Source organism: Mustelus asterias, chromosome 6 (genome assembly GCF_964213995.1).
Source record: "Mustelus asterias chromosome 6, sMusAst1.hap1.1, whole genome shotgun sequence".
Classification (NCBI taxonomy): domain Eukaryota; kingdom Metazoa; phylum Chordata; class Chondrichthyes; order Carcharhiniformes; family Triakidae; genus Mustelus; species Mustelus asterias.
In genome coordinates this window covers 146,656,675-146,683,579 of record NC_135806.1, presented here as the reverse complement: position 1 = coordinate 146,683,579, position 26,905 = coordinate 146,656,675, and the positions used below count along the sequence as shown (strand labels likewise).

Below are 26,905 nucleotides of genomic sequence, written 5' to 3'. Positions count from 1 at the left end.
CACTGTGTTACAGCGACACCCGTTCACTGTGTTACAGCGACACCCGTTCACTGTGTTACAGCGACACCCGCTCACTGTGTTACAGCGACACCCGTTCACTGTGTTACAGCGACACCCGCTCACTGTGTTACAGCGACACCCGCTCACTGTGTTACAGCGACACCCGCTCACTGTGTTACAGCGACACCCGTTCACTGTGTTACAGCGACACCCGCTCACTGTGTTACAGCGACACCCGCTCACTGTGTTACAGCGACACCCGCTCACTGTGTTACAGCGACACCCGTTCACTGTGTTACAGCCACAGCCGTTCACTGTGTTACAGCGACACCCGCTCACTGTGTTACAGCGACACCCGTTCACTGTGTTACAGCGACACCCGTTCACTGTGTTGCAGCCACACCCGTTCACTGTGTTACAGCGACACCCGCTCACTGTGTTACAGCGACACCCGCTCACTGTGTTACAGCGACACCCGCTCACTGTGTTACAGCGACACCCGTTCACTGTGTTACAGCGACACCCGCTCACTGTGTTACAGCGACACCCGCTCACTGTGTTTCAGCGACACCCGCTCACTGTGTTACAGCGACACCCGCTCACTGTGTTACAGCGACACCCGCTCACTGTTACAGCGACACCCGCTCACTGTGTTACAGCGACACCCGTTCACTGTTACAGCGACACCCGCTCACTGTGTTACAGCGACACCCGCTCACTGTGTTACAGCGACACCCGTTCACTGTGTTACAGCGACACCCCGCTCACTGTGTTACAGCGACACCCGCTCACTGTGTTACAGCCACAGCCGTTCACTGTTACAGCGACACCCGTTCACTGTGTTACAGCGACACCCGCTCACTGTGTTACAGCGACACCCGCTCACTGTGTTACAGCCACAGCCGTTCACTGTGTTGCAGCGACACCCGTTCACTGTGTTGCAGCGACACCCGTTCACTGTGTTGCAGCGACACCCGTTCACTGTGTTGCAGCGACACCCGCTCACTGTGTTACAGCGACACCCGTTCACTGTGTTACAGCGACACCCGTTCACTGTGTTACAGCGACACCCGCTCACTGTGTTACAGCGACACCCGCTCACTGTGTTACAGCGACACCCGTTCACTGTGTTACAGTGACACCCGCTCACTGTGTTGCAGCGACACCCGTTCACTGTGTTACAGCGACACCCGCTCACTGTGTTACAGCGACACCCGTTCACTGTGTTACAGCGACACCCGCTCACTGTGTTACAGCGACACCCGCTCACTGTGTTACAGCGACACCCGTTCACTGTGTTACAGCGACACCCGTTCACTGTGTTACAGCGACACCCGTTCACTGTGTTACAGCGACACCCGCTCACTGTGTTACAGCGACACCCGCTCACTGTGTTACAGCGACACCCGCTCACTGTGTTACAGCGACACTGACGCCCATTCACTGTGTTACAGCGACACCCGTTCACTGTGTTACAGCGACACTGACGCCCATTCACTGTGTTACAGCGACACTGACGCCCATTCACTGTGTTACAGCGACACTGACGCCCATTCACTGTGTTACAGCGACACTGACGCCCATTCACTGTGTTACAGCGACACCCGTTCACTGTGTTGCAGCGACACCCGTTCACTGTGTTGCAGCGACACCCGTTCACTGTGTTGCAGCGACACCCGCTCACTGTGTTACAGCGACACCCGTTCACTGTGTTACAGTGACACCCGCTCACTGTGTTGCAGCGACACCCGTTCACTGTGTTACAGCGACACCCGCTCACTGTGTTACAGCGACACCCGTTCACTGTGTTACAGCGACACCCGCTCACTGTGTTACAGCGACACCCGCTCACTGTGTTACAGCGACACCCGTTCACTGTGTTACAGCGACACCCGTTCACTGTGTTACAGCGACACCCGTTCACTGTGTTACAGCGACACCCGCTCACTGTGTTACAGCGACACCCGCTCACTGTGTTACAGCGACACCCGCTCACTGTGTTACAGCGACACTGACGCCCATTCACTGTGTTACAGCGACACCCGTTCACTGTGTTACAGCGACACTGACGCCCATTCACTGTGTTACAGCGACACTGACGCCCATTCACTGTGTTACAGCGACACTGACGCCCATTCACTGTGTTACAGCGACACCCGTTCACTGTGTTACAGCGACACCCGCTCACTGTGTTACAGCGACACCCGTTCACTGTGTTACAGCGACACCCGTTCACTGTGTTACAGCGACACCCGTTCACTGTGTTACAGCGACACCCGCTCACTGTGTTACAGCGACACCCGCTCACTGTGTTACAGCGACACCCGCTCACTGTGTTACAGCGACACTGACGCCCATTCACTGTGTTACAGCGACACTGACGCCCATTCACTGTGTTACAGCGACACTGACGCCCATTCACTGTGTTACAGCGACACTGACGCCCATTCACTGTGTTACAGCGACACCCGTTCACTGTGTTGCAGCGACACCCGTTCACTGTGTTGCAGCGACACCCGTTCACTGTGTTGCAGCGACACCCGCTCACTGTGTTACAGCGACACCCGTTCACTGTGTTACAGTGACACCCGCTCACTGTGTTGCAGCGACACCCGTTCACTGTGTTACAGCGACACCCGCTCACTGTGTTACAGCGACACCCGTTCACTGTGTTACAGCGACACCCGCTCACTGTGTTACAGCGACACCCGCTCACTGTGTTACAGCGACACCCGTTCACTGTGTTACAGCGACACCCGTTCACTGTGTTACAGCGACACCCGTTCACTGTGTTACAGCGACACCCGCTCACTGTGTTACAGCGACACCCGCTCACTGTGTTACAGCGACACCCGCTCACTGTGTTACAGCGACACCCGCTCACTGTGTTACAGCGACACCCGTTCACTGTGTTACAGCGACACTGACGCCCATTCACTGTGTTACAGCGACACTGACGCCCATTCACTGTGTTACAGCGACACCCGTTCACTGTGTTACAGCGACACCCGCTCACTGTGTTACAGCGACACCCGCTCACTGTGTTACAGCGACACCCGCTCACTGTGTTACAGCGACACCCGTTCACTGTGTTGCAGCGACACCCGTTCACTGTTACAGCGACACCCGCTCACTGTTACAGCGACACCCGCTCAGTGTTACAGCGACACCCGTTCACTGTGTTACAGCGACACCCGCTCACTGTGTTACAGCGACACCCGCTCACTGTGTTACAGCCACAGCCGCTCACTGTGTTACAGCGACACCCGTTCACTGTGTTACAGCGACACCCGCTCACTGTGTTACAGCGACACCCGTTCACTGTGTTACAGCGACACCCGCTCACTGTGTTACAGCGACACCCGCTCACTGTGTTACAGCGACACCCGCTCACTGTGTTACAGCGACACCCGCTCACTGTGTTACAGCGACACCCGTTCACTGTGTTACAGCGACACCCGTTCACTGTGTTACAGCGACACCCGCTCACTGTGTTGCAGCGACACCCGCTCACTGTGTTACAGCGACACCCGCTCACTGTGTTACAGCGACACCCGCTCACTGTGTTACAGCGACACCCGTTCACTGTGTTACAGCGACACCCGCTCACTGTGTTACAGCGACACCCGTTCACTGTGTTACAGCGACACCCGCTCACTGTGTTACAGCGACACCCGCTCACTGTGTTACAGCGACACCCGCTCACTGTGTTACAGCGACACCCGCTCACTGTGTTACAGCGACACCCGCTCACTGTGTTACAGCGACACCCGCTCACTGTGTTACAGCGACACCCGCTCACTGTGTTGCAGCGACACCCGCTCACTGTGTTACAGCGACACCCGTTCACTGTGTTACAGCGACACCCGCTCACTGTGTTACAGCGACACCCGCTCACTGTGTTACAGCGACACCCGCTCACTGTGTTACAGCGACACCCGTTCACTGTGTTACAGCGACACCCGCTCACTGTGTTACAGCGACACCCGCTCACTGTGTTACAGCGACACCCGCTCACTGTGTTACAGCGACACCCGTTCACTGTGTTACAGCCACAGCCGTTCACTGTGTTACAGCGACACCCGCTCACTGTGTTACAGCGACACCCGTTCACTGTGTTACAGCGACACCCGTTCACTGTGTTGCAGCGACACCCGTTCACTGTGTTACAGCCACACCCGTTCACTGTGTTACAGCGACACCCGCTCACTGTGTTACAGCGACACCCGCTCACTGTGTTACAGCGACACCCGCTCACTGTGTTACAGCGACACCCGTTCACTGTGTTACAGCGACACCCGCTCACTGTGTTACAGCGACACCCGCTCACTGTGTTTCAGCGACACCCGCTCACTGTGTTACAGCGACACCCGCTCACTGTGTTACAGCGACACCCGCTCACTGTTACAGCGACACCCGCTCACTGTGTTACAGCGACACCCGTTCACTGTTACAGCGACACCCGCTCACTGTGTTACAGCGACACCCGTTCACTGTGTTACAGCGACACCCCGCTCACTGTGTTACAGCGACACCCGCTCACTGTGTTACAGCCACAGCCGTTCACTGTTACAGCGACACCCGTTCACTGTGTTACAGCGACACCCGCTCACTGTGTTACAGCGACACCCGCTCACTGTGTTACAGCCACAGCCGTTCACTGTGTTGCAGCGACACCCGTTCACTGTGTTGCAGCGACACCCGTTCACTGTGTTGCAGCGACACCCGTTCACTGTGTTGCAGCGACACCCGCTCACTGTGTTACAGCGACACCCGTTCACTGTGTTACAGTGACACCCGCTCACTGTGTTGCAGCGACACCCGTTCACTGTGTTACAGCGACACCCGCTCACTGTGTTACAGCGACACCCGTTCACTGTGTTACAGCGACACCCGCTCACTGTGTTACAGCGACACCCGCTCACTGTGTTACAGCGACACCCGTTCACTGTGTTACAGCGACACCCGTTCACTGTGTTACAGCGACACCCGTTCACTGTGTTACAGCCACACCCGCTCACTGTGTTACAGCGACACCCGCTCACTGTGTTACAGCGACACCCGCTCACTGTGTTACAGCGACACCCGCTCACTGTGTTACAGCGACACCCGTTCACTGTGTTACAGCGACACCCGTTCACTGTGTTACAGCGACACCCGTTCACTGTGTTACAGCGACACCCGCTCACTGTGTTACAGCGACACCCGCTCACTGTGTTACAGCGACACCCGCTCACTGTGTTACAGCGACACCCGCTCACTGTGTTACAGCGACACCCGTTCACTGTGTTACAGCGACACCCGTTCACTGTGTTACAGCGACACCCGTTCACTGTGTTACAGCGACACCCGCTCACTGTGTTACAGCGACACCCGTTCACTGTGTTACAGCGACACCCGCTCACTGTGTTACAGCCACACCCGCTCACTGTGTTACAGCGACACCCGCTCACTGTGTTACAGCGACACCCGTTCACTGTGTTACAGCGACACCCGTTCACTGTGTTACAGCGACACCCGCTCACTGTGTTACAGCCACAGCCGCTCACTGTGTTACAGCGACACCCGCTCACTGTGTTACAGCCACACCCGCTCACTGTGTTACAGCGACACCCGTTCACTGTGTTACAGCGACACCCGTTCACTGTGTTACAGCGACACCCGCTCACTGTGTTGCAGCGACACCCGCTCACTGTGTTACAGCGACACCCGCTCACTGTGTTACAGCGACACCCGTTCACTGTGTTACAGCGACACCCGCTCACTGTGTTACAGCGACACCCGTTCACTGTGTTACAGCGACACCCGCTCACTGTGTTACAGCGACACCCGCTCACTGTGTTACAGCGACACCCGCTCACTGTGTTACAGCGACACCCGTTCACTGTGTTACAGCGACACCCGCTCACTGTGTTACAGCGACACCCGTTCACTGTGTTACAGCGACACCCGCTCACTGTGTTACAGCGACACCCGTTCACTGTGTTACAGCGACACCCGCTCACTGTGTTACAGCGACACCCGCTCACTGTGTTACAGCGACACCCGCTCACTGTGTTACAGCCACACCCGCTCACTGTGTTACAGCGACACCCGCTCACTGTGTTACAGCGACACCCGTTCACTGTGTTACAGCGACACCCGTTCACTGTGTTACAGCGACACCCGCTCACTGTGTTACAGCGACACCCGCTCACTGTGTTACAGCGACACCCGCTCACTGTGTTACAGCGACACCCGCTCACTGTGTTACAGCGACACCCGCTCACTGTGTTACAGCGACACCCGTTCACTGTGTTACAGTGACACCCGCTCACTGTGTTACAGCGACACCCGCTCACTGTGTTACAGCCACAGCCGTTCACTGTGTTACAGCGACACCCGCTCACTGTGTTACAGCCACACCCGCTCACTGTGTTACAGCGACACCCGCTCACTGTGTTACAGCGACACCCGCTCACTGCGTTGCAGCGACACCCGCTCACTGTGTTACAGCCACACCCGCTCACTGTGTTACAGCGACACCCGCTCACTGTGTTACAGCCACAGCCGTTCACTGTGTTACAGCGACACCCGCTCACTGTGTTACAGCCACACCCGCTCACTGTGTTACAGCGACACCCGCTCACTGTGTTACAGCGACACCCGCTCACTGCGTTGCAGCGACACCCGCTCACTGTGTTACAGCCACACCCGCTCACTGTGTTACAGCCACACCCGCTCACTGTGTTACAGCGACACCCGCTCACTGTGTTACAGCGACACCCGCTCACTGTGTTACAGCGACACCCGCTCACTGTGTTACAGCGACACCCGCTCACTGTGTTACAGCGACACCCGTTCACTGTGTTGCAGCGACACCCGCTCACTGTGTTACAGCGACACCCGTTCACTGTGTTACAGCCACAGCCGTTCACTGTGTTACAGCGACACCCGCTCACTGTGTTACAGCGACACCCGCTCACTGTGTTACAGCGACACCCGCTCACTGTGTTACAGTGACACCCGCTCACTGCGTTGCAGCGACACCCGCTCACTGCGTTGCAGCGACACCCGCTCACTGCGTTACAGCGACACCCGTTCACTGTGTTACAGCGACACCCGTTCACTGTGTTGCAGCGACACCCGTTCACTGTGTTGCAGCGACACCCGTTCACTGTGTTACAGCGACACCCGCTCACTGCGTTGCAGCGACACCCGCTCACTGCGTTGCAGCGACACCCGCTCACTGCGTTACAGCGACACCCGTTCACTGTGTTACAGCGACACCCGTTCACTGTGTTGCAGCGACACCCGCTCACTGTGTTACAGCGACACCCGCTCACTGTGTTACAGCGACACCCGTTCACTGTGTTGCAGCGACACCCGTTCACTGTGTTACAGCCACAGCCGCTCACTGTGTTGCAGCGACACCCGTTCACTGTGTTACAGCGACACCCGCTCACTGTGTTACAGCGACACCCGTTCACTGTGTTGCAGCGACACCCGCTCACTGTGTTACAGCCACACCCGCTCACTGTGTTACAGCGACACCCGCTCACTGTGTTACAGCGACACCCGCTCACTGTGTTACAGCGACACCCGTTCACTGTGTTGCAGCGACACCCGTTCACTGTGTTACAGCGACACCCGTTCACTGTGTTACAGCGACACCCGCTCACTGTGTTACAGCGACACCCGCTCACTGTGTTACAGCCACACCCGTTCACTGTGTTACAGCGACACCCGCTCACTGTGTTACAGCGACACCCGCTCACTGTGTTGCAGCGACACCCGTTCACTGTGTTACAGCGACACCCGCTCACTGTGTTACAGCCACAGCCGCTCACTGTGTTACAGCGACACCCGCTCACTGTGTTGCAGCGACACCCGCTCACTGTGTTACAGCGACACCCGCTCACTGTGTTACAGCGACACCCGTTCACTGTGTTGCAGCGACACCCGTTCACTGTGTTGCAGCGACACCCGTTCACTGTGTTACAGCGACACCCGTTCACTGTGTTACAGCGACACCCGCTCACTGTGTTACAGCGACACCCGCTCACTGTGTTGCAGCGACACCCGTTCACTGTGTTACAGCGACACCCGCTCACTGTGTTACAGCGACACCCGTTCACTGTGTTGCAGCGACACCCGCTCACTGTGTTACAGCGACACCCGCTCACTGTGTTACAGCGACACCCGTTCACTGTGTTACAGCGACACCCGCTCACTGTGTTACAGCGACACCCGCTCACTGTGTTACAGCGACACCCGTTCACTGTGTTGCAGCGACACCCGTTCACTGTGTTGCAGCGACACCCGTTCACTGTGTTGCAGCGACACCCGTTCACTGTGTTGCAGCGACACCCGTTCACTGTGTTACAGCGACACCCGTTCACTGTGTTGCAGCGACACCCGTTCACTGTGTTGCAGCGACACCCGCTCACTGTGTTACAGCGACACCCGTTCACTGTGTTGCAGCGACACCCGCTCACTGTGTTACAGCGACACCCGCTCACTGTGTTGCAGCCACAGCCGCTCACTGTGTTACAGCGACACCCGCTCACTGTGTTACAGCCACAGCCGCTCACTGTGTTACAGCGACACCCGCTCACTGTGTTACAGCGACACCCGCTCACTGTGTTACAGCGACACCCGCTCACTGTGTTACAGCGACACCCGTTCACTGTGTTACAGCGACACCCGTTCACTGTTACAGCGACACCCGCTCACTGTGTTACAGCGACACCCGCTCACTGTGTTACAGCGACACCCGTTCACTGTGTTGCAGCGACACCCCGCTCACTGTGTTACAGCGACACCCGCTCACTGTGTTACAGCGACACCCGCTCACTGTGTTACAGCGACACCCGCTCACTGTGTTACAGCGACACCCGCTCACTGTGTTACAGCGACACCCGCTCACTGTGTTACAGCGACACCCGCTCACTGTGTTACAGCGACACCCGCTCACTGTGTTACAGCGACACCCGCTCACTGTGTTACAGCGACACCCGTTCACTGTGTTACAGCGACACCCGCTCACTGTGTTACAGCGACACCCGCTCACTGTGTTACAGCGACACCCGCTCACTGTGTTACAGCGACACCCGCTCACTGTGTTGCAGCCACAGCCGCTCACTGTGTTGCAGCCACAGCCGCTCACTGTGTTGCAGCCACAGCCGCTCACTGTGTTACAGCCACAGCCGCTCACTGTGTTACAGCGACACCCGCTCACTGTGTTACAGCGACACCCGCTCACTGTGTTACAGCGACACCCGCTCACTGTGTTACAGCGACACCCGCTCACTGTGTTACAGCGACACCCGCTCACTGTGTTACAGCGACACCCGCTCACTGTGTTACAGCGACACCCGCTCACTGTGTTACAGCGACACCCGCTCACTGTGTTACAGCGACACCCGCTCACTGTGTTACAGCGACACCCGCTCACTGTGTTACAGCGACACCCGCTCACTGTGTTACAGCGACACCCGCTCACTGCGTTACAGCGACACCCGCTCACTGCGTTACAGCGACACCCGCTCACTGTGTTACAGCGACACCCGCTCACTGTGTTACAGCGACACCCGCTCACTGTGTTACAGCGACACCCGTTCACTGTGTTACAGCGACACCCGCTCACGGTGTTACAGCGACACCCGCTCACTGTGTTACAGCGACACCCGTTCACTGTGTTACAGCGACACCCGCTCACTGTGTTACAGCGACACCCGCTCACTGTGTTACAGCGACACCCGTTCACTGTGTTACAGCGACACCCGCTCACTGTGTTACAGCGACACCCGCTCACTGTGTTGCAGCGACACCCGTTCACTGTGTTGCAGCGACACCCGCTCACTGTGTTGCAGCGACACCCGTTCACTGTGTTACAGCGACACCCGTTCACTGTGTTACAGCGACACCCGCTCACTGTGTTACAGCGACACCCGCTCACTGTGTTACAGCGACACCCGTTCACTGTGTTACAGCGACACCCGTTCACTGTGTTACAGCGACACCCGCTCACTGTGTTACAGCGACACCCGCTCACTGTGTTACAGCGACACCCGCTCACTGTGTTACAGCGACACCCGCTCACTGTGTTACAGCGACACCCGTTCACTGTGTTACAGCGACACTGACGCCCATTCACTGTGTTACAGCGACACTGACGCCCATTCACTGTGTTACAGCGACACCCGCTCACTGTGTTACAGCGACACCCGCTCACTGTGTTACAGCGACACCCGTTCACTGTGTTGCAGCGACACCCGTTCACTGTTACAGCGACACCCGCTCACTGTTACAGCGACACCCGCTCAGTGTTACAGCGACACCCGTTCACTGTGTTACAGCGACACCCGCTCACTGTGTTACAGCGACACCCGCTCACTGTGTTACAGCCACAGCCGTTCACTGTGTTGCAGCGACACCCGTTCACTGTGTTGCAGCGACACCCGTTCACTGTGTTACAGCGACACCCGCTCACTGTGTTACAGCCACAGCCGTTCACTGTGTTGCAGCGACACCCGTTCACTGTGTTGCAGCGACACCCGTTCACTGTGTTGCAGCGACACCCGTTCACTGTGTTGCAGCGACACCCGCTCACTGTGTTACAGCGACACCCGTTCACTGTGTTACAGTGACACCCGCTCACTGTGTTGCAGCGACACCCGTTCACTGTGTTACAGCGACACCCGCTCACTGTGTTACAGCGACACCCGTTCACTGTGTTACAGCGACACCCGTTCACTGTGTTACAGCGACACCCGCTCACTGTGTTACAGCGACACCCGTTCACTGTGTTGCAGCGACACCCGCTCACTGTGTTACAGCGACACCCGTTCACTGTGTTACAGTGACACCCGCTCACTGTGTTGCAGCGACACCCGTTCACTGTGTTACAGCGACACCCGCTCACTGTGTTACAGCGACACCCGTTCACTGTGTTACAGCGACACCCGTTCACTGTGTTACAGCGACACCCGCTCACTGTGTTACAGCGACACCCGCTCACTGTGTTACAGCGACACCCGCTCACTGTGTTACAGCGACACCCGTTCACTGTGTTACAGCGACACCCGTTCACTGTGTTACAGCGACACCCGTTCACTGTGTTACAGCGACACCCGCTCACTGTGTTACAGCGACACCCGCTCACTGTGTTACAGCGACACCCGCTCACTGTGTTACAGCGACACTGACGCCCATTCACTGTGTTACAGCGACACCCGTTCACTGTGTTACAGCGACACTGACGCCCATTCACTGTGTTACAGCGACACTGACGCCCATTCACTGTGTTACAGCGACACTGACGCCCATTCACTGTGTTACAGCGACACCCGTTCACTGTGTTGCAGCGACACCCGTTCACTGTGTTGCAGCGACACCCGTTCACTGTGTTACAGCGACACCCGCTCACTGTGTTACAGCGACACCCGCTCACTGTGTTACAGCGACACCCGCTCACTGTGTTACAGCGACACCCGTTCACTGTGTTACAGCGACACCCGCTCACTGTGTTACAGCGACACCGTTCACTGTGTTACAGCGACACCCGTTCACTGTGTTACAGCGACACCCGCTCACGGTGTTACAGCGACACCCGCTCACTGTGTTACAGCGACACCCGTTCACTGTGTTGCAGCGACACCCGCTCACTGTGTTACAGCGACACCCGTTCACTGTGTTACAGTGACACCCGCTCACTGTGTTGCAGCGACACCCGTTCACTGTGTTACAGCGACACCCGCTCACTGTGTTACAGCGACACCCGTTCACTGTGTTACAGCGACACCCGCTCACTGTGTTACAGCGACACCCGCTCACTGTGTTACAGCGACACCCGTTCACTGTGTTACAGCGACACCCGTTCACTGTGTTACAGCGACACCCGTTCACTGTGTTACAGCGACACCCGCTCACTGTGTTACAGCGACACCCGCTCACTGTGTTACAGCGACACCCGCTCACTGTGTTACAGCGACACTGACGCCCATTCACTGTGTTACAGCGACACCCGTTCACTGTGTTACAGCGACACTGACGCCCATTCACTGTGTTACAGCGACACTGACGCCCATTCACTGTGTTACAGCGACACTGACGCCCATTCACTGTGTTACAGCGACACTGACGCCCATTCACTGTGTTACAGCGACACTGACGCCCATTCACTGTGTTACAGCGACACCCGCTCACTGTGTTACAGCGACACCCGCTCACTGTGTTACAGCGACACCCGTTCACTGTGTTACAGCGACACCCGTTCACTGTGTTGCAGCGACACCCGTTCACTGTGTTGCAGCGACACCCGTTCACTGTGTTGCAGCGACACCCGCTCACTGTGTTACAGCGACACCCGTTCACTGTGTTACAGTGACACCCGCTCACTGTGTTGCAGCGACACCCGTTCACTGTGTTACAGCGACACCCGCTCACTGTGTTACAGCGACACCCGTTCACTGTGTTACAGCGACACCCGCTCACTGTGTTACAGCGACACCCGCTCACTGTGTTACAGCGACACCCGCTCACTGTGTTACAGCGACACCCGCTCACTGTGTTACAGCGACACCCGTTCACTGTGTTACAGCGACACCCGTTCACTGTGTTACAGCGACACCCGTTCACTGTGTTACAGCGACACCCGCTCACTGTGTTACAGCGACACCCGCTCACTGTGTTACAGCGACACCCGCTCACTGTGTTACAGCGACACCCGCTCACTGTGTTACAGCGACACCCGTTCACTGTGTTACAGCGACACTGACGCCCATTCACTGTGTTACAGCGACACTGACGCCCATTCACTGTGTTACAGCGACACCCGTTCACTGTGTTACAGCGACACCCGCTCACTGTGTTACAGCGACACCCGCTCACTGTGTTACAGCGACACCCGCTCACTGTGTTACAGCGACACCCGTTCACTGTGTTGCAGCGACACCCGTTCACTGTTACAGCGACACCCGCTCACTGTTACAGCGACACCCGCTCAGTGTTACAGCGACACCCGTTCACTGTGTTACAGCGACACCCGCTCACTGTGTTACAGCGACACCCGCTCACTGTGTTACAGCCACAGCCGCTCACTGTGTTACAGCGACACCCGTTCACTGTGTTACAGCGACACCCGCTCACTGTGTTACAGCGACACCCGTTCACTGTGTTACAGCGACACCCGCTCACTGTGTTACAGCGACACCCGCTCACTGTGTTACAGCGACACCCGCTCACTGTGTTACAGCGACACCCGCTCACTGTGTTACAGCGACACCCGTTCACTGTGTTACAGCGACACCCGTTCACTGTGTTACAGCGACACCCGCTCACTGTGTTGCAGCGACACCCGCTCACTGTGTTACAGCGACACCCGCTCACTGTGTTACAGCGACACCCGCTCACTGTGTTACAGCGACACCCGTTCACTGTGTTACAGCGACACCCGTTCACTGTGTTACAGCGACACCCGCTCACTGTGTTACAGCGACACCCGTTCACTGTGTTACAGCGACACCCGCTCACTGTGTTACAGCGACACCCGCTCACTGTGTTACAGCGACACCCGCTCACTGTGTTACAGCGACACCCGTTCACTGTGTTACAGCGACACCCGCTCACTGTGTTACAGCGACACCCGCTCACTGTGTTACAGCGACACCCGCTCACTGTGTTACAGCGACACCCGTTCACTGTGTTACAGCCACAGCCGTTCACTGTGTTACAGCGACACCCGCTCACTGTGTTACAGCGACACCCGTTCACTGTGTTACAGCCACACCCGTTCACTGTGTTGCAGCGACACCCGTTCACTGTGTTACAGCGACACCCGCTCACTGTGTTACAGCGACACCCGCTCACTGTGTTACAGCGACACCCGCTCACTGTGTTACAGCGACACCCGCTCACTGTGTTACAGCGACACCCGTTCACTGTGTTACAGCCACAGCCGTTCACTGTGTTACAGCGACACCCGCTCACTGTGTTACAGCGACACCCGTTCACTGTGTTACAGCCACACCCGTTCACTGTGTTACAGCGACACCCGCTCACTGTGTTACAGCGACACCCGCTCACTGTGTTACAGCGACACCCGCTCACTGTGTTACAGCGACACCCGTTCACTGTGTTACAGCGACACCCGCTCACTGTGTTACAGCGACACCCGCTCACTGTGTTTCAGCGACACCCGCTCACTGTGTTACAGCGACACCCGCTCACTGTGTTACAGCGACACCCGCTCACTGTTACAGCGACACCCGCTCACTGTGTTACAGCGACACCCGTTCACTGTTACAGCGACACCCGCTCACTGTGTTACAGCGACACCCGTTCACTGTGTTACAGCGACACCCCGCTCACTGTGTTACAGCGACACCCGCTCACTGTGTTACAGCCACAGCCGTTCACTGTTACAGCGACACCCGTTCACTGTGTTACAGCGACACCCGCTCACTGTGTTACAGCGACACCCGCTCACTGTGTTACAGCCACAGCCGTTCACTGTGTTGCAGCGACACCCGTTCACTGTGTTGCAGCGACACCCGTTCACTGTGTTGCAGCGACACCCGTTCACTGTGTTGCAGCGACACCCGCTCACTGTGTTACAGCGACACCCGTTCACTGTGTTACAGTGACACCCGCTCACTGTGTTGCAGCGACACCCGTTCACTGTGTTACAGCGACACCCGCTCACTGTGTTACAGCGACACCCGTTCACTGTGTTACAGCGACACCCGCTCACTGTGTTACAGCGACACCCGCTCACTGTGTTACAGCGACACCCGTTCACTGTGTTACAGCGACACCCGTTCACTGTGTTACAGCGACACCCGTTCACTGTGTTACAGCGACACCCGCTCACTGTGTTACAGCGACACCCGCTCACTGTGTTACAGCGACACCCGCTCACTGTGTTACAGCGACACCCGCTCACTGTGTTACAGCGACACTGACGCCCATTCACTGTGTTACAGCGACACCCGTTCACTGTGTTACAGCGACACTGACGCCCATTCACTGTGTTACAGCGACACTGACGCCCATTCACTGTGTTACAGCGACACTGACGCCCATTCACTGTGTTACAGCGACACTGACGCCCATTCACTGTGTTACAGCGACACTGACGCCCATTCACTGTGTTACAGCGACACCCGTTCACTGTGTTGCAGCGACACCCGTTCACTGTGTTGCAGCGACACCCGTTCACTGTGTTGCAGCGACACCCGCTCACTGTGTTACAGCGACACCCGCTCACTGTGTTACAGCGACACCCGCTCACTGTGTTACAGCGACACCCGCTCACTGTGTTACAGCGACACCCGTTCACTGTGTTACAGTGACACCCGCTCACTGTGTTGCAGCGACACCCGTTCACTGTGTTACAGCGACACCCGCTCACTGTGTTACAGCGACACCCGTTCACTGTGTTACAGCGACACCCGCTCACTGTGTTACAGCGACACCCGCTCACTGTGTTACAGCGACACCCGTTCACTGTGTTACAGCGACACCCGTTCACTGTGTTACAGCGACACCCGTTCACTGTGTTACAGCGACACCCGCTCACTGTGTTACAGCGACACCCGCTCACTGTGTTACAGCGACACCCGCTCACTGTGTTACAGCGACACCCGTTCACTGTGTTACAGCGACACTGACGCCCATTCACTGTGTTACAGCGACACCCGTTCACTGTGTTACAGCGACACTGACGCCCATTCACTGTGTTACAGCGACACTGACGCCCATTCACTGTGTTACAGCGACACTGACGCCCATTCACTGTGTTACAGCGACACCCGCTCACTGTGTTGCAGCGACACCCGCTCACTGTGTTACAGCGACACCCGCTCACTGTGTTACAGCGACACCCGCTCACTGTGTTACAGCGACACCCGTTCACTGTGTTACAGCGACACCCGTTCACTGTGTTACAGCGACACCCGCTCACTGTGTTACAGCGACACCCGTTCACTGTGTTACAGCGACACCCGCTCACTGTGTTACAGCGACACCCGCTCACTGTGTTACAGCGACACCCGCTCACTGTGTTACAGCGACACCCGTTCACTGTGTTACAGCGACACCCGCTCACTGTGTTACAGCGACACCCGCTCACTGTGTTACAGCGACACCCGCTCACTGTGTTACAGCGACACCCGTTCACTGTGTTACAGCCACAGCCGTTCACTGTGTTACAGCGACACCCGCTCACTGTGTTACAGCGACACCCGTTCACTGTGTTACAGCGACACCCGTTCACTGTGTTGCAGCCACACCCGTTCACTGTGTTACAGCGACACCCGCTCACTGTGTTACAGCGACACCCGCTCACTGTGTTACAGCGACACCCGCTCACTGTGTTACAGCGACACCCGTTCACTGTGTTACAGCGACACCCGCTCACTGTGTTACAGCGACACCCGCTCACTGTGTTTCAGCGACACCCGCTCACTGTGTTACAGCGACACCCGCTCACTGTGTTACAGCGACACCCGCTCACTGTTACAGCGACACCCGCTCACTGTGTTACAGCGACACCCGTTCACTGTTACAGCGACACCCGCTCACTGTGTTACAGCGACACCCGCTCACTGTGTTACAGCGACACCCGTTCACTGTGTTACAGCGACACCCCGCTCACTGTGTTACAGCGACACCCGCTCACTGTGTTACAGCCACAGCCGTTCACTGTTACAGCGACACCCGTTCACTGTGTTACAGCGACACCCGCTCACTGTGTTACAGCGACACCCGCTCACTGTGTTACAGCCACAGCCGTTCACTGTGTTGCAGCGACACCCGTTCACTGTGTTGCAGCGACACCCGTTCACTGTGTTGCAGCGACACCCGTTCACTGTGTTGCAGCGACACCCGCTCACTGTGTTACAGCGACACCCGTTCACTGTGTTACAGCGACACCCGTTCACTGTGTTACAGCGACACCCGCTCACTGTGTTACAGCGACACCCGCTCACTGTGTTACAGCGACACCCGTTCACTGTGTTACAGTGACACCCGCTCACTGTGTTGCAGCGACACCCGTTCACTGTGTTACAGCGACACCCGCTCACTGTGTTACAGCGACACCCGTTCACTGTGTTACAGCGACACCCGCTCACTGTGTTACAGCGACACCCGCTCACTGTGTTACAGCGACACCCGTTCACTGTGTTACAGCGACACCCGTTCACTGTGTTACAGCGACACCCGTTCACTGTGTTACAGCGACACCCGCTCACTGTGTTACAGCGACACCCGCTCACTGTGTTACAGCGACACCCGCTCACTGTGTTACAGCGACACTGACGCCCATTCACTGTGTTACAGCGACACCCGTTCACTGTGTTACAGCGACACTGACGCCCATTCACTGTGTTACAGCGACACTGACGCCCATTCACTGTGTTACAGCGACACTGACGCCCATTCACTGTGTTACAGCGACACTGACGCCCATTCACTGTGTTACAGCGACACCCGTTCACTGTGTTGCAGCGACACCCGTTCACTGTGTTGCAGCGACACCCGTTCACTGTGTTGCAGCGACACCCGCTCACTGTGTTACAGCGACACCCGTTCACTGTGTTACAGTGACACCCGCTCACTGTGTTGCAGCGACACCCGTTCACTGTGTTACAGCGACACCCGCTCACTGTGTTACAGCGACACCCGTTCACTGTGTTACAGCGACACCCGCTCACTGTGTTACAGCGACACCCGCTCACTGTGTTACAGCGACACCCGTTCACTGTGTTACAGCGACACCCGTTCACTGTGTTACAGCGACACCCGTTCACTGTGTTACAGCGACACCCGCTCACTGTGTTACAGCGACACCCGCTCACTGTGTTACAGCGACACCCGCTCACTGTGTTACAGCGACACTGACGCCCATTCACTGTGTTACAGCGACACCCGTTCACTGTGTTACAGCGACACTGACGCCCATTCACTGTGTTACAGCGACACTGACGCCCATTCACTGTGTTACAGCGACACTGACGCCCATTCACTGTGTTACAGCGACACCCGTTCACTGTGTTACAGCGACACCCGCTCACTGTGTTACAGCGACACCCGTTCACTGTGTTACAGCGACACCCGTTCACTGTGTTACAGCGACACCCGTTCACTGTGTTACAGCGACACCCGCTCACTGTGTTACAGCGACACCCGCTCACTGTGTTACAGCGACACCCGCTCACTGTGTTACAGCGACACTGACGCCCATTCACTGTGTTACAGCGACACTGACGCCCATTCACTGTGTTACAGCGACACTGACGCCCATTCACTGTGTTACAGCGACACTGACGCCCATTCACTGTGTTACAGCGACACCCGTTCACTGTGTTGCAGCGACACCCGTTCACTGTGTTGCAGCGACACCCGTTCACTGTGTTGCAGCGACACCCGCTCACTGTGTTACAGCGACACCCGTTCACTGTGTTACAGTGACACCCGCTCACTGTGTTGCAGCGACACCCGTTCACTGTGTTACAGCGACACCCGCTCACTGTGTTACAGCGACACCCGTTCACTGTGTTACAGCGACACCCGCTCACTGTGTTACAGCGACACCCGCTCACTGTGTTACAGCGACACCCGTTCACTGTGTTACAGCGACACCCGTTCACTGTGTTACAGCGACACCCGTTCACTGTGTTACAGCGACACCCGCTCACTGTGTTACAGCGACACCCGCTCACTGTGTTACAGCGACACCCGCTCACTGTGTTACAGCGACACCCGCTCACTGTGTTACAGCGACACCCGTTCACTGTGTTACAGCGACACTGACGCCCATTCACTGTGTTACAGCGACACTGACGCCCATTCACTGTGTTACAGCGACACCCGTTCACTGTGTTACAGCGACACCCGCTCACTGTGTTACAGCGACACCCGCTCACTGTGTTACAGCGACACCCGCTCACTGTGTTACAGCGACACCCGTTCACTGTGTTGCAGCGACACCCGTTCACTGTTACAGCGACACCCGCTCACTGTTACAGCGACACCCGCTCAGTGTTACAGCGACACCCGTTCACTGTGTTACAGCGACACCCGCTCACTGTGTTACAGCGACACCCGCTCACTGTGTTACAGCCACAGCCGCTCACTGTGTTACAGCGACACCCGTTCACTGTGTTACAGCGACACCCGCTCACTGTGTTACAGCGACACCCGTTCACTGTGTTACAGCGACACCCGCTCACTGTGTTACAGCGACACCCGCTCACTGTGTTACAGCGACACCCGCTCACTGTGTTACAGCGACACCCGCTCACTGTGTTACAGCGACACCCGTTCACTGTGTTACAGCGACACCCGTTCACGGTGTTACAGCGACACCCGCTCACTGTGTTGCAGCGACACCCGCTCACTGTGTTACAGCGACACCCGCTCACTGTGTTACAGCGACACCCGCTCACTGTGTTACAGCGACACCCGTTCACTGTGTTACAGCGACACCCGTTCACTGTGTTACAGCGACACCCGCTCACTGTGTTACAGCGACACCCGCTCACTGTGTTACAGCGACACCCGCTCACTGTGTTACAGCGACACCCGCTCACTGTGTTACAGCGACACCCGCTCACTGTGTTACAGCGACACCCGCTCACTGTGTTACAGCGACACCCGCTCACTGTGTTGCAGCGACACCCGCTCACTGTGTTACAGCGACACCCGTTCACTGTGTTACAGCGACACCCGCTCACTGTGTTACAGCGACACCCGCTCACTGTGTTACAGCGACACCCGCTCACTGTGTTACAGCGACACCCGTTCACTGTGTTACAGCGACACCCGCTCACTGTGTTACAGCGACACCCGCTCACTGTGTTACAGCGACACCCGCTCACTGTGTTACAGCGACACCCGTTCACTGTGTTACAGCCACAGCCGTTCACTGTGTTACAGCGACACCCGCTCACTGTGTTACAGCGACACCCGTTCACTGTGTTACAGCGACACCCGTTCACTGTGTTGCAGCGACACCCGTTCACTGTGTTACAGCCACACCCGTTCACTGTGTTACAGCGACACCCGCTCACTGTGTTACAGCGACACCCGCTCACTGTGTTACAGCGACACCCGCTCACTGTGTTACAGCGACACCCGTTCACTGTGTTACAGCGACACCCGCTCACTGTGTTACAGCGACACCCGCTCACTGTGTTTCAGCGACACCCGCTCACTGTGTTACAGCGACACCCGCTCACTGTGTTACAGCGACACCCGCTCACTGTTACAGCGACACCCGCTCACTGTGTTACAGCGACACCCGTTCACTGTTACAGCGACACCCGCTCACTGTGTTACAGCGACACCCGTTCACTGTGTTACAGCGACACCCCGCTCACTGTGTTACAGCGACACCCGCTCACTGTGTTACAGCCACAGCCGTTCACTGTTACAGCGACACCCGTTCACTGTGTTACAGCGACACCCGCTCACTGTGTTACAGCGACACCCGCTCACTGTGTTACAGCCACAGCCGTTCACTGTGTTGCAGCGACACCCGTTCACTGTGTTGCAGCGACACCCGTTCACTGTGTTGCAGCGACACCCGTTCACTGTGTTGCAGCGACACCCGCTCACTGTGTTACAGCGACACCCGTTCACTGTGTTACAGTGACACCCGCTCACTGTGTTGCAGCGACACCCGTTCACTGTGTTACAGCGACACCCGCTCACTGTGTTACAGCGACACCCGTTCACTGTGTTACAGCGACACCCGCTCACTGTGTTACAGCGACACCCGCTCACTGTGTTACAGCGACACCCGTTCACTGTGTTACAGCGACACCCGTTCACTGTGTTACAGCGACACCCGTTCACTGTGTTACAGCCACACCCGCTCACTGTGTTACAGCGACACCCGCTCACTGTGTTACAGCGACACCCGCTCACTGTGTTACAGCGACACCCGCTCACTGTGTTACAGCGACACCCGTTCACTGTGTTACAGCGACACCCGTTCACTGTGTTACAGCGACACCCGTTCACTGTGTTACAGCGACACCCGCTCACTGTGTTACAGCGACACCCGCTCACTGTGTTACAGCGACACCCGCTCACTGTGTTACAGCGACACCCGCTCACTGTGTTACAGCGACACCCGTTCACTGTGTTACAGCGACACCCGTTCACTGTGTTACAGCGACACCCGTTCACTGTGTTACAGCGACACCCGCTCACTGTGTTACAGCGACACCCGTTCACTGTGTTACAGCGACACCCGCTCACTGTGTTACAGCCACACCCGCTCACTGTGTTACAGCGACACCCGCTCACTGTGTTACAGCGACACCCGTTCACTGTGTTACAGCGACACCCGTTCACTGTGTTACAGCGACACCCGCTCACTGTGTTACAGCCACAGCCGCTCACTGTGTTACAGCGACACCCGCTCACTGTGTTACAGCCACACCCGCTCACTGTGTTACAGCGACACCCGTTCACTGTGTTACAGCGACACCCGTTCACTGTGTTACAGCGACACCCGCTCACTGTGTTGCAGCGACACCCGCTCACTGTGTTACAGCGACACCCGCTCACTGTGTTACAGCGACACCCGTTCACTGTGTTACAGCGACACCCGCTCACTGTGTTACAGCGACACCCGTTCACTGTGTTACAGCGACACCCGCTCACTGTGTTACAGCGACACCCGCTCACTGTGTTACAGCGACACCCGCTCACTGTGTTACAGCGACACCCGTTCACTGTGTTACAGCGACACCCGCTCACTGTGTTACAGCGACACCCGTTCACTGTGTTACAGCGACACCCGCTCACTGTGTTACAGCGACACCCGTTCACTGTGTTACAGCGACACCCGCTCACTGTGTTACAGCGACACCCGCTCACTGTGTTACAGCGACACCCGCTCACTGTGTTACAGCCACACCCGCTCACTGTGTTACAGCGACACCCGCTCACTGTGTTACAGCGACACCCGTTCACTGTGTTACAGCGACACCCGTTCACTGTGTTACAGCGACACCCGCTCACTGTGTTACAGCGACACCCGCTCACTGTGTTACAGCGACACCCGCTCACTGTGTTACAGCGACACCCGCTCACTGTGTTACAGCGACACCCGCTCACTGTGTTACAGCGACACCCGTTCACTGTGTTACAGTGACACCCGCTCACTGTGTTACAGCGACACCCGCTCACTGTGTTACAGCCACAGCCGTTCACTGTGTTACAGCGACACCCGCTCACTGTGTTACAGCCACACCCGCTCACTGTGTTACAGCGACACCCGCTCACTGTGTTACAGCGACACCCGCTCACTGCGTTGCAGCGACACCCGCTCACTGTGTTACAGCCACACCCGCTCACTGTGTTACAGCGACACCCGCTCACTGTGTTACAGCCACAGCCGTTCACTGTGTTACAGCGACACCCGCTCACTGTGTTACAGCCACACCCGCTCACTGTGTTACAGCGACACCCGCTCACTGTGTTACAGCGACACCCGCTCACTGCGTTGCAGCGACACCCGCTCACTGTGTTACAGCCACACCCGCTCACTGTGTTACAGCCACACCCGCTCACTGTGTTACAGCGACACCCGCTCACTGTGTTACAGCGACACCCGCTCACTGTGTTACAGCGACACCCGCTCACTGTGTTACAGCGACACCCGCTCACTGTGTTACAGCGACACCCGTTCACTGTGTTGCAGCGACACCCGCTCACTGTGTTACAGCGACACCCGTTCACTGTGTTACAGCCACAGCCGTTCACTGTGTTACAGCGACACCCGCTCACTGTGTTACAGCGACACCCGCTCACTGTGTTACAGCGACACCCGCTCACTGTGTTACAGTGACACCCGCTCACTGCGTTGCAGCGACACCCGCTCACTGCGTTGCAGCGACACCCGCTCACTGCGTTACAGCGACACCCGTTCACTGTGTTACAGCGACACCCGTTCACTGTGTTGCAGCGACACCCGTTCACTGTGTTGCAGCGACACCCGTTCACTGTGTTACAGCGACACCCGCTCACTGCGTTGCAGCGACACCCGCTCACTGCGTTGCAGCGACACCCGCTCACTGCGTTACAGCGACACCCGTTCACTGTGTTACAGCGACACCCGTTCACTGTGTTGCAGCGACACCCGCTCACTGTGTTACAGCGACACCCGCTCACTGTGTTACAGCGACACCCGTTCACTGTGTTGCAGCGACACCCGTTCACTGTGTTACAGCCACAGCCGCTCACTGTGTTGCAGCGACACCCGTTCACTGTGTTACAGCGACACCCGCTCACTGTGTTACAGCGACACCCGTTCACTGTGTTGCAGCGACACCCGCTCACTGTGTTACAGCCACACCCGCTCACTGTGTTACAGCGACACCCGCTCACTGTGTTACAGCGACACCCGCTCACTGTGTTACAGCGACACCCGTTCACTGTGTTGCAGCGACACCCGTTCACTGTGTTACAGCGACACCCGTTCACTGTGTTACAGCGACACCCGCTCACTGTGTTACAGCGACACCCGCTCACTGTGTTACAGCCACACCCGTTCACTGTGTTACAGCGACACCCGCTCACTGTGTTACAGCGACACCCGCTCACTGTGTTGCAGCGACACCCGTTCACTGTGTTACAGCGACACCCGCTCACTGTGTTACAGCCACAGCCGCTCACTGTGTTACAGCGACACCCGTTCACTGTGTTGCAGCGACACCCGTTCACTGTGTTGCAGCGACACCCGTTCACTGTGTTACAGCGACACCCGTTCACTGTGTTACAGCGACACCCGCTCACTGTGTTACAGCGACACCCGCTCACTGTGTTGCAGCGACACCCGTTCACTGTGTTACAGCGACACCCGCTCACTGTGTTACAGCGACACCCGTTCACTGTGTTGCAGCGACACCCGCTCACTGTGTTACAGCGACACCCGCTCACTGTGTTACAGCGACACCCGTTCACTGTGTTACAGCGACACCCGCTCACTGTGTTACAGCGACACCCGCTCACTGTGTTACAGCGACACCCGTTCACTGTGTTGCAGCGACACCCGTTCACTGTGTTGCAGCGACACCCGTTCACTGTGTTGCAGCGACACCCGTTCACTGTGTTGCAGCGACACCCGTTCACTGTGTTACAGCGACACCCGTTCACTGTGTTGCAGCGACACCCGTTCACTGTGTTGCAGCGACACCCGCTCACTGTGTTACAGCGACACCCGTTCACTGTGTTGCAGCGACACCCGCTCACTGTGTTACAGCGACACCCGCTCACTGTGTTGCAGCCACAGCCGCTCACTGTGTTACAGCGACACCCGCTCACTGTGTTACAGCCACAGCCGCTCACTGTGTTACAGCGACACCCGCTCACTGTGTTACAGCGACACCCGCTCACTGTGTTACAGCGACACCCGCTCACTGTGTTACAGCGACACCCGTTCACTGTGTTACAGCGACACCCGTTCACTGTTACAGCGACACCCGCTCACTGTGTTACAGCGACACCCGCTCACTGTGTTACAGCGACACCCGTTCACTGTGTTGCAGCGACACCCCGCTCACTGTGTTACAGCGACACCCGCTCACTGTGTTACAGCGACACCCGCTCACTGTGTTACAGCGACACCCGCTCACTGTGTTACAGCGACACCCGCTCACTGTGTTACAGCGACACCCGCTCACTGTGTTACAGCGACACCCGCTCACTGTGTTACAGCGACACCCGCTCACTGTGTTACAGCGACACCCGCTCACTGTGTTACAGCGACACCCGTTCACTGTGTTACAGCGACACCCGCTCACTGTGTTACAGCGACACCCGCTCACTGTGTTACAGCGACACCCGCTCACTGTGTTACAGCGACACCCGCTCACTGTGTTGCAGCCACAGCCGCTCACTGTGTTGCAGCCACAGCCGCTCACTGTGTTGCAGCCACAGCCGCTCACTGTGTTACAGCCACAGCCGCTCACTGTGTTACAGCGACACCCGCTCACTGTGTTACAGCGACACCCGCTCACTGTGTTACAGCGACACCCGCTCACTGTGTTACAGCGACACCCGCTCACTGTGTTACAGCGACACCCGCTCACTGTGTTACAGCGACACCCGCTCACTGTGTTACAGCGACACCCGCTCACTGTGTTACAGCGACACCCGCTCACTGTGTTACAGCGACACCCGCTCACTGTGTTACAGCGACACCCGCTCACTGTGTTACAGCGACACCCGCTCACTGTGTTACAGCGACACCCGCTCACTGCGTTACAGCGACACCCGCTCACTGCGTTACAGCGACACCCGCTCACTGTGTTACAGCGACACCCGCTCACTGTGTTACAGCGACACCCGCTCACTGTGTTACAGCGACACCCGTTCACTGTGTTACAGCGACACCCGCTCACGGTGTTACAGCGACACCCGCTCACTGTGTTACAGCGACACCCGTTCACTGTGTTACAGCGACACCCGCTCACTGTGTTACAGCGACACCCGCTCACTGTGTTACAGCGACACCCGTTCACTGTGTTACAGCGACACCCGCTCACTGTGTTACAGCGACACCCGCTCACTGTGTTGCAGCGACACCCGTTCACTGTGTTGCAGCGACACCCGCTCACTGTGTTGCAGCGACACCCGTTCACTGTGTTACAGCGACACCCGTTCACTGTGTTACAGCGACACCCGCTCACTGTGTTACAGCGACACCCGCTCACTGTGTTACAGCGACACCCGTTCACTGTGTTACAGCGACACCCGTTCACTGTGTTACAGCGACACCCGTTCACTGTGTTACAGCGACACCCGTTCACTGTGTTACAGCGACACCCGCTCACTGTGTTACAGCGACACCCGCTCACTGTGTTACAGCGACACCCGCTCACTGTGTTACAGCGACACCCGCTCACTGTGTTACAGCGACACCCGCTCACTGTGTTACAGCGACACCCGCTCACTGTGTTACAGCGACACCCGCTCACTGTGTTACAGCGACACCCGCTCACTGTGTTACAGCGACACCCGCTCACTGTGTTACAGCGACACCCGCTCACTGTGTTACAGCGACACCCGTTCACTGTGTTACAGCGACACCCGCTCACGGTGTTACAGCGACACCCGCTCACTGTGTTACAGCGACACCCGTTCACTGTGTTACAGCGACACCCGCTCACTGTGTTACAGCGACACCCGCTCACTGTGTTACAGCGACACCCGTTCACTGTGTTACAGCGACACCCGCTCACTGTGTTACAGCGACACCCGCTCACTGTGTTGCAGCGACACCCGTTCACTGTGTTGCAGCGACACCCGCTCACTGTGTTGCAGCGACACCCGTTCACTGTGTTACAGCGACACCCGTTCACTGTGTTACAGCGACACCCGCTCACTGTGTTACAGCGACACCCGCTCACTGTGTTACAGCGACACCCGTTCACTGTGTTACAGCGACACCCGTTCACTGTGTTACAGCGACACCCGTTCACTGTGTTACAGCGACACCCGTTCACTGTGTTACAGCGACACCCGCTCACTGTGTTACAGCGACACCCGCTCACTGTGTTACAGCGACACCCGCTCACTGTGTTACAGCGACACCCGCTCACTGTGTTACAGCGACACCCGCTCACTGTGTTACAGCGACACCCGCTCACTGTGTTGCAGCGACACCCGCTCACTGTGTTACAGCGACACCCGCTCACTGTGTTACAGCGACACCCGTTCACTGTGTTACAGCGACACCCGCTCACTGTGTTACAGCGACACCCGCTCACTGTGTTACAGCGACACCCGTTCACTGTGTTACAGCGACACCCGCTCACTGTGTTACAGCGACACCCGCTCACTGTGTTACAGCGACACCCGCTCACTGCGTTGCAGCCACAGCCGTTCACTGCGTTGCAGCCAC

The 26,905-nt window shown here is 57.1% G+C and overlaps 1 protein-coding gene across 1 annotated transcript in view; it reads left to right on the top strand.

Annotated features, from left to right (window-relative positions):
• Nucleotides 1–26,905, top strand: part of nup155 (nucleoporin 155) — a 425,601-nt gene that overhangs the window by 100,130 nt on the left and 298,566 nt on the right. The gene's annotated exons all lie outside the window — the stretch shown is intronic.